Raw genomic sequence first — 14,449 nt, forward strand, 5'->3', positions numbered from 1 at the left:
TCGTTGATTTCAACCGCCATTTCAAACAATAACGTCAGCAAAATTTCGGCGTGCCAGCTGTAAAGTAACTCGACGGATAAAAAGCGAATTTATAAATGCGAATTACATGTACTTGCATATATACGTATATGTATATTTTTTGTCTACCACTGAGCGAGCGTCATTTTTTTCGCTGTTTACGAACAACACGCGCCACTGAAAATCGCGGTTGACAACTTTGCGCGGCAGATCTCGATCATTTTCGCAATCGGCGGGTGACAAATAGGCGATCGAGCGGTGCAAGCACGCTCGAATGACGATGATAGCCGAGGTACAATTAATGGGAGTCCTTGCGGATGATATTCGTACGCGTACACGCGCGCACGTTGTACTCGAAAATATATGGTGGCGGAATACGAATCGCCGGTACAAGCTCGTAACGTATTTCATGACGTATGAGTGTGCGTATCGCGGCGCAGAAAAATATTGCCGCCGCGTTTAGCTTACGGATCTTTTCCCCGTCGCTTAATTTCCGACAACGTTGACGTGCAATTTTGCCAATCTCCCTCTGTATTAACGCTTATCCGTCAGATTTGAAATGCGATTTCGTTCCGTTTATCGTTTTATTCAAGCGCTGTATCATAAATCGCATTTCTATATACTGTCAACCTCGTTCCATGCATGTATCAATCAGTAACGACATAAATCGTGCGGAATGTGGCGTTTAATTGACTACACGGATGATTATTGGCAGAGTGATATTTTATTAGGCTTTTCAGATGTGTATGTATTCAATCAAAATGCAAAATAAAGACTACTGAACTCAATTTTTGCAACATTATCGGTACAATTATCAGATTACGATTAACGAAACACTAATACGAGTCACCAGCTCTGTCATGTATCTAACTTACTAACGTATCTCGATTGCTTTGTATTCTCCTCGAAGGAACTTGTGTCTCGTATTGGATTTACTAGCATTTCTATTATTTCCCGATGCTCGTAGCTTCGTAAAAGAATCGTGTTTCAACGAGTCGTTTTATTTATTTAACTGGATCACTGCTACATATTGCGTTGGAGATGAAGAAGTCTTACAACTACGCGTATTGCATGAGGATGTTGCTAGTTAGAGCGAATTCACATTATTATGGAGGAGACAGATATGTGCCGTGCACTCCAGAAGCGACAGACGGATGAGGGTATTGTGAAGTAGAGGCCCAACGTACACACGTTTCAAAGTATCGCGTCGCGAAGAATACTGACAATAGTGAAAGACATAGCGCGCATGTAGTACATACGTCAAATAAGAAGATGAAAACTGTTAAAGAAGTTTTATGTGCCGTGCCGAGGAACTTTGTTTCAAAAAGATCGACGGTATCGTATACCGCGCCATTTTATCCGGGAATACAGGACCGCTGAAAGACTTTCACGGGAATTACAAAGTAAAAAGTGGAAATTATGTCGTCCAACTCAACTACCGTGTAAGAAAGGGAAAGAATAACCACCGGCGTCCCGTGCAACACACGTTGCGCAAAATAATTTTACAGAGCTATATATATATCTAGGGTGTTTCTGGAAACTCGCGACAAAAGGCTGAAAGATCTTGTAAACTTGGAAATTCTTGAGTGACTTTTGTTAAATAATGCATGTTCGGCAACGTTTCTTTAATTAAAACGTTAAACATCAATTTCCATTAAACATTGTTGATGGTTACGTATTTCCTGTCCCCGACACAAAATCGCGTGATGTAGAATCAATCATTAAAAGTCTCTAGCATCGTTCTTTGTTATAAATTCATTCAGTCGTCACAAATGATTATTACATATACAGGAAGTTTGCAGACATGCCAGCTAACGCTTTAAAGAGATGTCGCTGGACACGAGTTATTTAATAAAAGTTGTTCAGTTTTACTGAATCTATCATCTTTTTAAGTTATTTATCGCTACTTTCGCCGGAAACATCCTATATAGAACACGGAAATACATCCAAATATGTTTCTCATTTATGTTACGTAAATTCTGATTTAAATAACAGCTTTGCAGTTGTACGGAACAGTTCTGGTTGACTAAGGTCTCGGAGCTTCCAATAACTGGGTTAAATTATATTATTAAAGGGCAAAACATTTGTACGGAACTACTTGATTCCTGTTGAAACCTCATTCAACGTCTCAACAGTGCAGTGATCTGCACATCACTAGAATTACCATAACGCAGTACTCCGGGTAAATGGCGGCATGTCCGACAGAGAATTACGTGATTCACCATTGCGTTCTACAAGACGAAATATATGCAGAATATGTAAAATATGCTCTTATTAAATATGCAGTGTACGCAGCAAAGTTCAGAAAGCGTTCAATTTTGAGATATTCCTTTATATTATCCGTTGCCTATTTAGTCACGTAAATATTATTGTTGCATTAACGTAACACATCAACTTATTGATATTAAGTCGTGTAAACATTACGAATTAGTGTAAAAACTATTTTAAACGTTTATTATGAAATTATATTCATATACTCTTCTGAACTGTATGACAAATAGCTTCGAAAAAGGAATTTATTTACATATTTAAGAACACTCTATCTTTCTATTTATTTCAGAAGAACGTCGCGTATATGCGCACAAAGGAATTTAAATCAATCTGCATTTCACTTCAAGAGCGTAATAATTTTATAACGTTCTAATAACTCGGTTCTGTAAGGCGTAGAGGACGCGAGTAAATCTTGTTGAAACGATAAACGAAATTCTTACTGCTCGGTACATTAAATGCAAAATGGATTTGTGAGTGTGAAAAGATACAGAAATTAACGATGCGCTTTACTAAAGCGTGTCTTAGAACAGTAATGTATCGCGCGAGATCGAACTAGAGCAGAACACGAGCAGTCGAAACGTTCCAAAGCGTATCGTTGCAGCTTCGCTTGTGAAAGGCAGGGCGTTCCGGAATGAACAGAACTTGAGTACCTTATAGTGACTCGACGATAACGAAGGATGCGATTTACAAGCTCAATCAACTCCCAAAAGATTGAGTAGAAACGCGTTCTAACTTAGAGAGAAAAAAAGAAAGAGAGAAAATTCGATATTCCACTTTATCGATAAAGATTGAGCCATAATTAATAAATGTATTATAAAAATTCTAAAGAATTTCACGATAATAATTTCGACCTCGATTATTATATTTTCCAACCTGAAATCCGAATTATTTAAACTGGATATGCGCGCGACAAGCAAAAAAGGTTTTAATTAGACGTCATTTTATTGAATATTGGCTGATGAATCTAATTTTATTGTCAATAATGTGATAAAATAGTCTAAAATCTGTAAAAAATACTTTTAAAATAATCTATGAGCCACACCAGGAATTTTATTGACTAGATGAAGAATAAAGAAAGAAGTATTCAATTCTCATTTGCTACACAAGATTCAATACTAACAGAGAAAAGCTTTAGCTTTCACGAGAGTCGAACTTTCTGAATAACAGCAGCCGTACTTTTCGCCTTGATTACTCTGAAAGTAATAAAAGCCCTAAGTCGCGTTCACCAGTTCAATTCCTAAATGATTTATTAATATGCCATTAAGTTTCCAAAGAGTGCACTTTAAGGTTGGCATATAAGATTTTAATTTATTTCGCTTTGAAACTCGAGTCATTTCCAAGTTCGAGTTTGTGTATAGCTAACAATTGTAAACTCGATTGTTGTTCGTTGCTTAAAGATTGAGATTTAAAGTGCAGATTTAAACCAATAAGGAATCAAGAAATACATTGAAAATAAGGCAAAGTTACAATATGTCCAAATATATCTAAATAATTATGTACATAATAGTAATAGAAATTATATGCTACGTAAATTATATATATTTATCGTTGTACACATTAATAAATTTAATTAAAGATGATCAATGTCGTTTAATATTAAGAAGAAATAAGAAATCAGAAAATTCTTTTTAGTAATATATTAAACTGTCGATTGTTAACGCAAAGTTATTATAGTATTTAAAAACTATAGTTATTTTCATATCTGTAGACATTTCTATTAAGAAACTGACAACTCTATTATCTCATATTGATCTAATCAAAGACAAGTTCATTTCTTATACCTACCATGATATGTCAATTACATCTTTCGCCACTTGAGTAAATAGATTTAACGAACTAATCTTGGAATAAGAATGCATGGAAAATGACACGACGATCAGAAATACGACAGATATCGCTCGGTAATCGATAACGATGTCACTCTAACCATGTCACGTTGCATGCTCAACCGACAACCACTTTCGTTCAAAAATGTAGTCAGCCTCGCGAGCTGAAGGCAAAGAATTTCAAGGCAATCAAGCAGACCCCCAACAAAGCTTATCGCAGTAATGAAGGTACAGTTATCAAGGTATATAACGATATAACAAGGACTTTGATTGACGCGAAACGGACAGCTAAATATCCAAGATGAAAAATTAACGCGAGTCGTGGACTGAGCAATAGACGGAGTACACTACGAAGAGCCAGAAATAATTGTGGCATATATAATTTTTAATCCTACATATTATATATTAACGTTTTGATAAATTTACGGACTTAATAAATTTAATACTCTAGTGCGCATTCTATGTTAAAAGTCGCTTAAGTATCTTTCTATATATATCATTATATACATATATATACCTCTTAAGTACTGATCTTTATCAGTATTCATTAATGTCAGTAAAGTTCTAAGAGTGATTAATAAATTAAATAAGAAAAAATAAACAGATATTGTGATATGCAAATGCACGCGTAATTTAACATATGACATACTTAAAAATTCAATTCTCGTAAATGTGTCTTGTGTTTAAATAAAAATATAAAAAATCAATTTGTATATTAATATCATGTACAAGCTGTCTTATGTGTTTTAGCTGACTTTTCATTTACGTCAGTTAAAAAAAAATTATTTTATATTAAAAAGAACAACAAAACACTTATATTTATAGTAATAAATTTATAATATTAAATTGCACAAAAATATACTACGTGATATATTTATTTGATAATTATCGATGACAAGGCGTAAACGGAAATCAGTGTCAGTCACCGGTGACTGTCATGGCGATGAATGTGTTAATAATATTCGGACAGATTTTATAAAATAAAATTTATGAAATAGATTTTCTAAAATAAATTTAATGATAAATTTGTAATTAATTATCCTTTTGTAAAAATTTAAATTATATCGATTTATTCTCGTGAAATTATTTAACGTTATCAATTAAACATTTTTCTGCAACGACTCAAACGTCAAGAATACAAATAAGTAAAAAGTTTCACGTTTAATTAAGAATATGTGCTTTACGTGTGCGGAATTTAAAATAAAGTCTTAATTAGGGATATGTTTTTTAGCATCAGAAATTCAACAACGGTGCAAAAGAATGACGTGCTGCAATTAAGTTCCTACTCATGAAAGATCGTCCGCGAAATCACCAGATTCCAGAAACGCGTTCATCAAGTTTGACGCAGATCTCGAGACATCCGGTGTGCATGTAATGAGAACAAATTGCACGAGGCTCATAAACACTGGCCGGTAAGGTGTCGCCGAGAAAGGATTACTTGATGCTAGGGCAGTTGGCACGCTCGCTGCCATCCAGCCGGTGTGCCTCGCCGGGGCGCCCCATTCAGTCGACCAGGCAGTAGGGAGAGTCAGCAACGAGTCAGACGAACGAGCGGGCGCCAGTCTACCGTGGGCGCACCGCGCGGCACCACGTCTCTGCTCCGCGATCGGGCGTTAGTTTCTGTTAGTATACAGCGACACGTCCGGCATTCTTTTATTATAATTACGCAATTAGTACGCATTGTCACAGTGATTATTTTGTCGTACGTGATCGAACCGCGGACGGACGCGACAGTGGTAACGGACGTAACCGGACGGACCCCTGAGTGTGTGGTGAGATACAGTGTGCGTCGAGCGACACGGTGCCGACCGAAAGGATCTATCCGTGATCTGTGATTACATAAGAGGTATGTGTGCCGCACGAGTGATCGTATCGCCCGCGACGTCGGGTGATTTTGATTGATATCATTTCGCTTGTTCACGTCCCCCGTCGACTTTATTGAAGAGGATGGCGTGCGCGCCGCGACTTTTCGCGAGTTTCGCTCGCGTATCCGGCTCTTCGTGGATCCAATAACGGTGCGTTGCGAATCCGGTGATCGATGCTCGATGCTCGATGCGGAGGCGTCCGGAGCATCGGTCGGCCGCGCTACGGTGCGCTATGTCGAGTGTGTCGTGTGCGGCAGATATTATTTTTCACGATTCCACGCACAGATAGGTTACGCAAGTTTTTTTCCTGTGCGTTACATGAGAAATGAAAAACATCATTAAACAATGCGTATCGCTCCGCGAATAGCTAAACAAATTCGATATCCCGTGAGGAGTGTCACAATACTGCTCCAATATTTTTAGAATAATGCAGTCGCTTAAAAGCCTCTCTCTAAGTGTCTCGTTTAGCGCGAAGTAGGCAATCAGAACGTTTTTATTATTTTGTATCGCGTTAATTTCGCTATATTCAATAAATATCCAGGTATAATAAAATGAAAGCAATTTCCTGTAAATGGATTGTTCCACCCTTTTCTTTGTACAATATAAATTGTACGGCAGTCACTTTTTAACACCAACAAAAATTAAAACTTACAGAAAAATTAAGCGAAGAAGATAAAAAGGAGATAATTTTATTTCTTCCGAGATAAACCAACATTACCATTCATGAAAGCGAGGAGGATCTTTAAAGACGCGGTCTTGGTTGGTTCTTCAGATTAAATCTGACACTCGCAGAGGATTACGTTGTGATTGAATTAAATTAAAAACGCGTGAAGTGATATTAGATAGTTTTCCCTGATTCTAGCAAGTTGTGTTAGTCGCTAAGCGAAGTGACAAAGAAGTTATGCTATTTTTTTATATTGTATGCTAAGTTTTCATTTAATTAATTTTAATATATAAAATTAACACGTATCATATGCATATCAAATATCGTTTAGTTTATCAAGAAATTTCTTGAAAAATATTTATTGATATTTTTCAAGTAATAGTAATTCCGAAAAATTGGAACACTCATTGTTTATTCTTATAATTTAATTTATTGTATAATTTAATTTATTCTAGAAGAAAGATACGGGAATTAAAAAATAAATTAAAGTTTTCTGCTCATCTTTCTATTGAATGCTTATTCGTTTTGTGTAAAAATAAAAGAATAAGAAAATACGGTAATAATGATAGGATATATGAATTTTCTCATTCGAAGTCTAATGGCGATTTCATCAAACGTAAACCATCAGAACTTTCTGGCTGATTCATATTGTAAAACAGTCACGCTCTGGATATTTAAGGTGATATTCACGTTTCATGGATATAAAATGAGAGATTTCAATGTTCATTGCCAGTTACACTGACTTACTACAAATCATATTGAAACATTTCAATGGAACTCAATGGGTCTACGATAAGTACTTCGACGCTATACATTTCGTGTGGAGACTTTTCTTTTATTAATGATAAGTCAAATAAAAGATCGATCTACTCTTTTAATAATTGCATAAAGAAGATATTATACATACATATTTGTACCTATATATGTATATAAGTACATATACATATGTATACAAGATACTATATAGAAATTATAATGCATTATGCGCACAGATTTATTGTTATATTAAATGTTGTTTTAACGTTTAATATAACAAATACTTTTATGCATAATATAACATAATTCAATTAGTAATTTTTTATATATATTATAGTTTGAATTAATCAATGATTTTCTGATAAATATTATAATCTGTGAACTTAATTAATTTGAATTTATTGAAGTTTATATACATTTATGTTTTTTCTTTTAAAATTTTTATCCTTTTTAAATATCAAATATAGATAGATTTAGTCACTATTTATACGCATTATTTTTCCAACGACGATTTTTGCTTATCATAAACTTTATAAATTGTTATTGACACTAATACTAGCTTTTGATGTGCTAAATTCTCTTCACAATTACAAAAGTTTTATATTAAACTATTAAATGACAGATTATCAATCTTACATAGACAAATCAAGAATGAATTCTCTTTTGCTACCTATTTTTAACTTCATTAATTAATATTAGAAATAACTGATAGGATACAAAAGAAATTATGTTCATGTTGAACATAAAACAAAAGACAGACTTCTCGCATAAATTCGAATTAAGGAGATCGTGATTTATATTGGAAGTATGCAATTCGATTTCCGTCTCATAATTTGAGACAACTTAAAAATATTCTACGAATATATCAGAATAACAGTAATTTTAAAGAATCCGCATGCCGATATCGTGCCGTTTCCTTGGATTCTGAAAAACAGCAGACGGCCACATTTCCAGCTCTAATGTTCGCCATAAATTCACGCGCGTCACCCAATTTCTCATCATTTTAGTCATCCTACGGAGATGTGGCCCAAGTGCTGTTACATTTATATCCTGATTTAGATTCGAGAATGCAAGCGCAATTCAGACCGTGTATACGCGAATAGACTTTCAAAACTCGGTAGGATTATCTGAAATTTAAACAACGGGCAGATTTTGATCCTCGCATCCTCCTCGTCGCAGGTTAAACAAAAGGGTCAAATTAGTTTGAATTCCCACGAGGCTACTTCCGCCCGTTATTATACTGACCGAGGCAATTCCAAATACAGTATGCAAATACTAGAACGCGTGACTTTTGAATTTGGGCATTCCGCATGCGTGGAGCACTACGTCGTGTACAATGCACGGGCGTGCTATTAACAGTATTTGTCCTCGACAATTGGCTGGCGATATTATCGAGGAAATACCTTCGCACGAGCATTTAGTCAAATACTCGTCAAAGGGATGTATAGGGAAATTGTCGTCGAATGCCGACAGCCAATCCGTCTTCCATTATCCTCCCTAGCAACCCAGTTTCTGTCGCAATCTGTCATTCGGGAAAACGAAACAAAGTTACGTAACCAAGGCAGCGAGGCGAAACTTCACACTGAATTGAAATCACGACTTAAGCCTCAATTTTCCTAACAAAGACATGCGTACATAGGGAGGAAGGCAAAACTTAAAATCTCTTTAAATTCTATTAAATACGTCATTGTGGTAAATTCTGCTCGGAATACGAGACGATGGCAACGCCGCTAAGGGAACGGAAACAAAACAAAATCGTTGGGAATCTCACGCTCACGGTTCTTCAGACAAATCGACTTTCTGCTCCAATATTAGTTTGCGAATCATTAGTTATAGCGTGGTAAACCCGAAGATTGATATTGATTACGGAGAAGGTATTAATATCAATTTATAAAAGAAGAAAATCTTTAAAAAAAAACCATTGGAAATACTTCTACGCCCGCTATAGGATATAATGTAACAAAGGTAAAGTGTTTCGCCGTAACGCTTCAAGGATTTTGTTTATATTTGCTTTTAAAGTATTTTTAGCGAATTTTTTTTCATGACAACCGAAAATATTTTATTTGTTCATGCAGTACAAACCTACTAGTGAACTAACATAGAATGAAATACGGCATTAAAGTAAATATAGACTGCGAATATACGTATACTCCATCTAACGAGAGATCATGGTTGATGAAACATAAATAACGATAAGGCACAGAGCCGAAACAAGGTGTTCGCGTTAAATTATTTTTATTTTCAATAGATATTGTCCAACACAATTAAAAATGAAAATAATTTAACGCGAACACCTTGTTGGAGCATAGTAAAGATATTTAGTAATAAAGACAAGAGGCGAATTCCTTTTAATCGCAAATTGAAAATCCTAAATATCAATAATAATCGTCGCGATGAGCTGATGAGTCTAATAGTTCGACATTTTGGTACAATCAGATTCTAGAGAAATATCTTGCCAGAGGGCAATTCCAGAATTCAGGGAACAAGCGCGAACTTAGTTAGAATCGCGGATGAGATATGTCAAACAATTTAGCTGCGACTGCAAAGCTATGCCATGCTATAGATTATAGATTCTGTGGTAGCTCTAGTCAAACTGCACGGCAAAGAACGGGCACAACAAAGAGAACGCGATGCCTCTAGCTGTGGAAAACGATCTAACTGACCGAAACGAATGGGATATGCTCTGCAACTCAATAAATCAGTATTTACTGTATAAAATTTCTTAAGCTAGACCGGGCTACTCTTATACATAGGAAGTTCCTGAATCACATTTCACTTCCGACCGCAGATTTGATTTTAAATCCTCCCGGAAATAGATCCTTGCCATCGACCGTGCACTCCTCGAGCGTCTCGTGTAGCAGACATATAAGCAACTGCTCATGAAAATGCATAATCTCGAAGACACTCTCGTAACATCAAACACAAGAAGTTTCAGGCTAAGAAGTTTCGCCGAAAAGTTTCCCGGATTATCGGCGGGATGGCGGAACATGAAATTTTCTCACCTATTCCCGTGCGCGCTAAAAAGGATCTCTGACAAATTAAGCTGTACATATACATGTTTCACGTGTCCATCAAAACTTCACCCTCGCTTAACTTTTACGGCAAATCAAGAGAAACCCCTCGCGACGAATACGAGAAGAAGAAGAGGAAAGAGGAAGAAGAGGGATTAAAGATAAACGAAACGGCGGTGGCACAATCACAACGAAACTCGATAGAAGTTTAAAGGATAGAAACAAATAGGGATTATCGCCGTAAGTGTGTGTAGCGCGCTTATAGTTCAAATCTGTGTAGCGTATCCGTTACAGCATATCGTGTGAGCCAAAAATAAAAGTAGCGGAGCATGCAACTGTGTTCCTAATAGCGTTTCTATCCCTCTGTCGGGCGCGACGTCTGCACCGAGATCGATACATAGCTACGACGAAGAGGAAGGCCGTGCGTTCTTTCAGGGTCCTTGAACACGGCGGGGTAACTTTTGCATATACCTGACCTCCAGTTTCCGTAAACTGCTATATACTTCGCTATAGCCGGCATCAACTATAATTCTCGTTCGATCTGGCAGCTAGAAGTGCCATATTCATCCTCATATAATCGGACGCTTCTCGGAATCGATAGAAAATCTCTGTCAACACAATCTTACACCACATAGAAGATAAGCTACATGAATATTCACATTGTGAATACACAAAACTTTGTATTATATTGATTACGCTATAATTTCAGACACCATACGCTTATAAAACAAAAGAGAATCTTAATAAACTTTACACTCTCAATGATTATTTTTACTTGTTATATCGAGATAACGTATAATGTAGAAATATTATTTGCATTAGTTTAATTGATATTAATGCAAATAACTGATTTTAAGGATGATATTTTGATATTCTTTTTTAATTCAATCAGAAATACATATAACAATTGTTCAGCAAGTAAAAGGCGTAAATGCTTTGTTGAGCGCTTCTAAATTTCGTTTGCTGTTCAGTTGGAGGTCAGGATTAGGATCAGCCTGGTTTAGTTTAGATTAGGATCAGGTCGTTAAGCTAATAGGTAAGTCGTAGATTATGTAATTAACAGTACGAGCAGTTCAAAAGTTTATTTTTGTGATTAAAGTACAAAAGAAAAGTCTTTCTTTCAAAAACCAATAATATTGTTAAATTATATTATTTGCTATTATTATTATTAAATTGAATTTTAGTTAAATTACATTTATTGAATTAAATTACATTATATTAATTGCTAATCGCTATTAAATTATACGAATTAAATTATATTATCTTAAATTAAATTTAAATTTTCTCTATATTCATAAATTTTACTTAATATTTTATTACTACAAATTGGATATAGAGTAATATTATTACTCCTTAAAGGACTTATTTAAAAAGATAAATTAATTCAAAACAAATCGATATTTCAATTACATCAAACGTAACGTTCCAGTTTCCCTGACGTAAAACCGTGATGGTTTTGTCTATTCGATTGATGCATTTACGAGCAGATAATTTATGTGTAAATGCAGCGGCACCGCATTACCAAGGCGTCACCGCGAAACATTCTCCAATAATTGCGAATCGGCTAATCGAACAGCATGACACTATAAAAGCGGTTTATCCCGCATCGTAACGTTCAACGCTTAAAGTCGCGCGAGATTTATACTTCTCGCCACGGAAATATAACGGACGATAAATTTAAGCCGGTACAATACCTAATCCGACAAGATGAAGAACCATTACGGGGCAGCCGGATACAAAAGCGAAAAGAAACAGATACAAATAATGTCTAGAGGAAAGTTATATTGAGTGCCAATTTAAATGATAATTTTCGGGAAGCGAAATTTTTCCTCTGGCCCTTGGAGATATTTCGCAGCCACCATTTCAATGATAATGCGCGAGAGAAAAAAGATGTTGAATTATCGTGTTAACTGATATCTGCTGGCACTCGCGTTGTACCAGCCAATGAATTTAAATACCGAGCTGTCTTTAATTCGCGAAAGAAAAAAACGGCAATTTCTCGAACGTGTTAATATAATCTGAGATAAATGTAACTCCGTTTATAATAACGCTTTCCAAGAAGTAGCAACAAGTTGTTAGACGCTTTATAATAATCAGGAAGTTTGTTGCCCGTTTTGCGATAAGTTGGCCGTATAGTTCACGCACACAACATCGATACTATTACTTCCAGACCTTGTATACTGTGTCGCGTATACATCAGCTATTTTATAGATATTCAGTTTCCGATATAACATTATTGTTTGTGCTAGTGGTAAATTATATTAAATATACTTTTTAATACAATCTCTCTCCACGAGATTTTTACACCCACATTTATACCACCAAATTCAAAGTATCATGAGAATAGAACGCGCGTTTTATCTCTGTAATAATTAAGACCTAAAACCATCATCCATTCGCTCGGTTACATCAGTTTTCCCTCAGGGAAAAAGTAATAAAAAGTAAATGTTTTAATAATATTTACTCGAACTCGCAATCGGCGTATCTTTGGCGTTAAACGATGAGATTTTATTGCGGGAGGTTCCCGTGAGACTTGAAAGCGTAGAAATTGAACAAATTCCACAATGATTACATGTCGATTACCGGATTTTTATAACTCCAAAATACCCGAACGGAAAGTTTTGTACAGGAACTAAACTGAAATGCAAATACACAAACTATCGCGGTGGAAAAAGCGCAGTGTACGCGTTAATGAAAATCTAATAGCATGCAGGATCCCAAAAAGCGAGTTTGTTATCATACGCGATAAAACAAACAAGGTCTGGAAATTACAAGGAAAGCCGTTCGGTTGACGCGACCGAGTTGTGTTTGATAACCGTCTGCTTTACCGCAGCTCTCCACTGTCGCGAGCATAAAAACACATCAAGGTACACACATACTTTATTCGATGTTGATCGACGGTGGGATATTGGCGTGCATAAATGTGTGGTGCACGTCGCGTGCGCGCGCGAATACACGCGAGCTTCCCCATTACGTACAGACCCACCGCGGAAAATTCGCTAAGCCAGCAGCACCTTTCCGGCTCCGTTTTGCTCCGAGAAAAAGAAAGAGAGAGAAAAAACAAAGAGTCATAAAGGATATATTTCCGAAGGACCTTGAGGTTTCGCGAGCAAAGGGATATCCAGATGGAATTTCATTCGCGGTTCCTTATAGAAAGAGAATACCTTACGTCCTTACGTTCGCGCCGCGCCCGTTATATCGAAGGATAAAAGTTCAACCTTAAAGCGGCGGCTGCCTTCGAATGGCCCTATAGATTTCGCGAAACAATAATACGCGCCGTTCCTCGTTCCATTAAGCGACCTTCCATCATGGAGATTTTGCATTATAACATAACGGGAAGATATTAGGAACACGCTTTACTCCAGAATTGTGCAAGAATGACGATGTACGACTTATTTTTCGACTTTCTTCCGTTGTATTTAATGTGAATTCGCTATATTTCGCCTTTTTCTTTCTTCGATTTTGTCATTGTGTTTGAAATTTACATGTACATTATTAAGCAAATCGGAATATTTCTGCATACATCCATTGCGCGAGTAAGACTAAATCTAAAGGCTAAATCCTTGGCCGTAAAAGCAAAGCCGATTTAGTTTGGTTTAATTAATGTAGGATCAAGAATTCCATATGCCCTCCGCTAGATTACAGTTCTACAATATAGACAGAGGAAACTGATCTGAGTAAGCGCTCCATATAATCGGTTAGAGATTATATCATCTGGCAAATTTTTATATTAAACTTTTATATAATTTGTTGTAAATAATATAACATGATGTAAAATATTTCTTATAGCTTTCAAAATAAAATAAATGAACATAATTCATAGAGGATATCGCAACTAATAAGGTAGCTAACTCCGAAATATGTTATTTAGACAGATGTTTCGTCATCATATCATAAAGGAACATCTAATTGAAACTATGTTAATTTACATTAATTTTGATAGCAATATAACCAGTTACAAAGATTAGCCTTTCCACAATAAAAGTTGCATCCTCCCGAGATAGAGGAAAATGCAGGACTTTAAAAATTTTAACAGAT

At 35.9% G+C, this 14,449-nt stretch overlaps 1 protein-coding gene and 1 long non-coding RNA gene across 5 annotated transcripts in view; one reads left to right on the top strand and one right to left on the bottom strand.

Moving 5' to 3' along the window:
• LOC112456860 (protein artichoke-like) overlaps window positions 1–14,449 on the top strand; it is a 155,662-nt gene that overhangs the window by 63,994 nt on the left and 77,219 nt on the right. For 2 of the 4 annotated variants that reach the window (XM_025019624.1, XM_025019629.1), the window contains exon 1: window positions 5,695–5,961. The exons of the other annotated variants lie outside the window; for them this stretch is intronic. The gene's annotated coding sequence lies outside the window, so the exon portion shown is untranslated. Of the gene's footprint in view, window positions 1–5,694; window positions 5,962–14,449 lie in introns of those variants that run through there. 4 annotated transcript variants of the gene reach the window in all.
• LOC112456862 overlaps window positions 1–14,449 on the bottom strand; it is an 87,886-nt gene that overhangs the window by 52,982 nt on the left and 20,455 nt on the right. The window lies entirely within an intron of this gene.

Source organism: Temnothorax curvispinosus, unplaced genomic scaffold (assembly GCF_003070985.1).
Source record: "Temnothorax curvispinosus isolate PA1 unplaced genomic scaffold, ASM307098v1 QBEX01007285.1, whole genome shotgun sequence".
Taxonomy (NCBI): Eukaryota; Metazoa; Arthropoda; class Insecta; order Hymenoptera; family Formicidae; genus Temnothorax; species Temnothorax curvispinosus.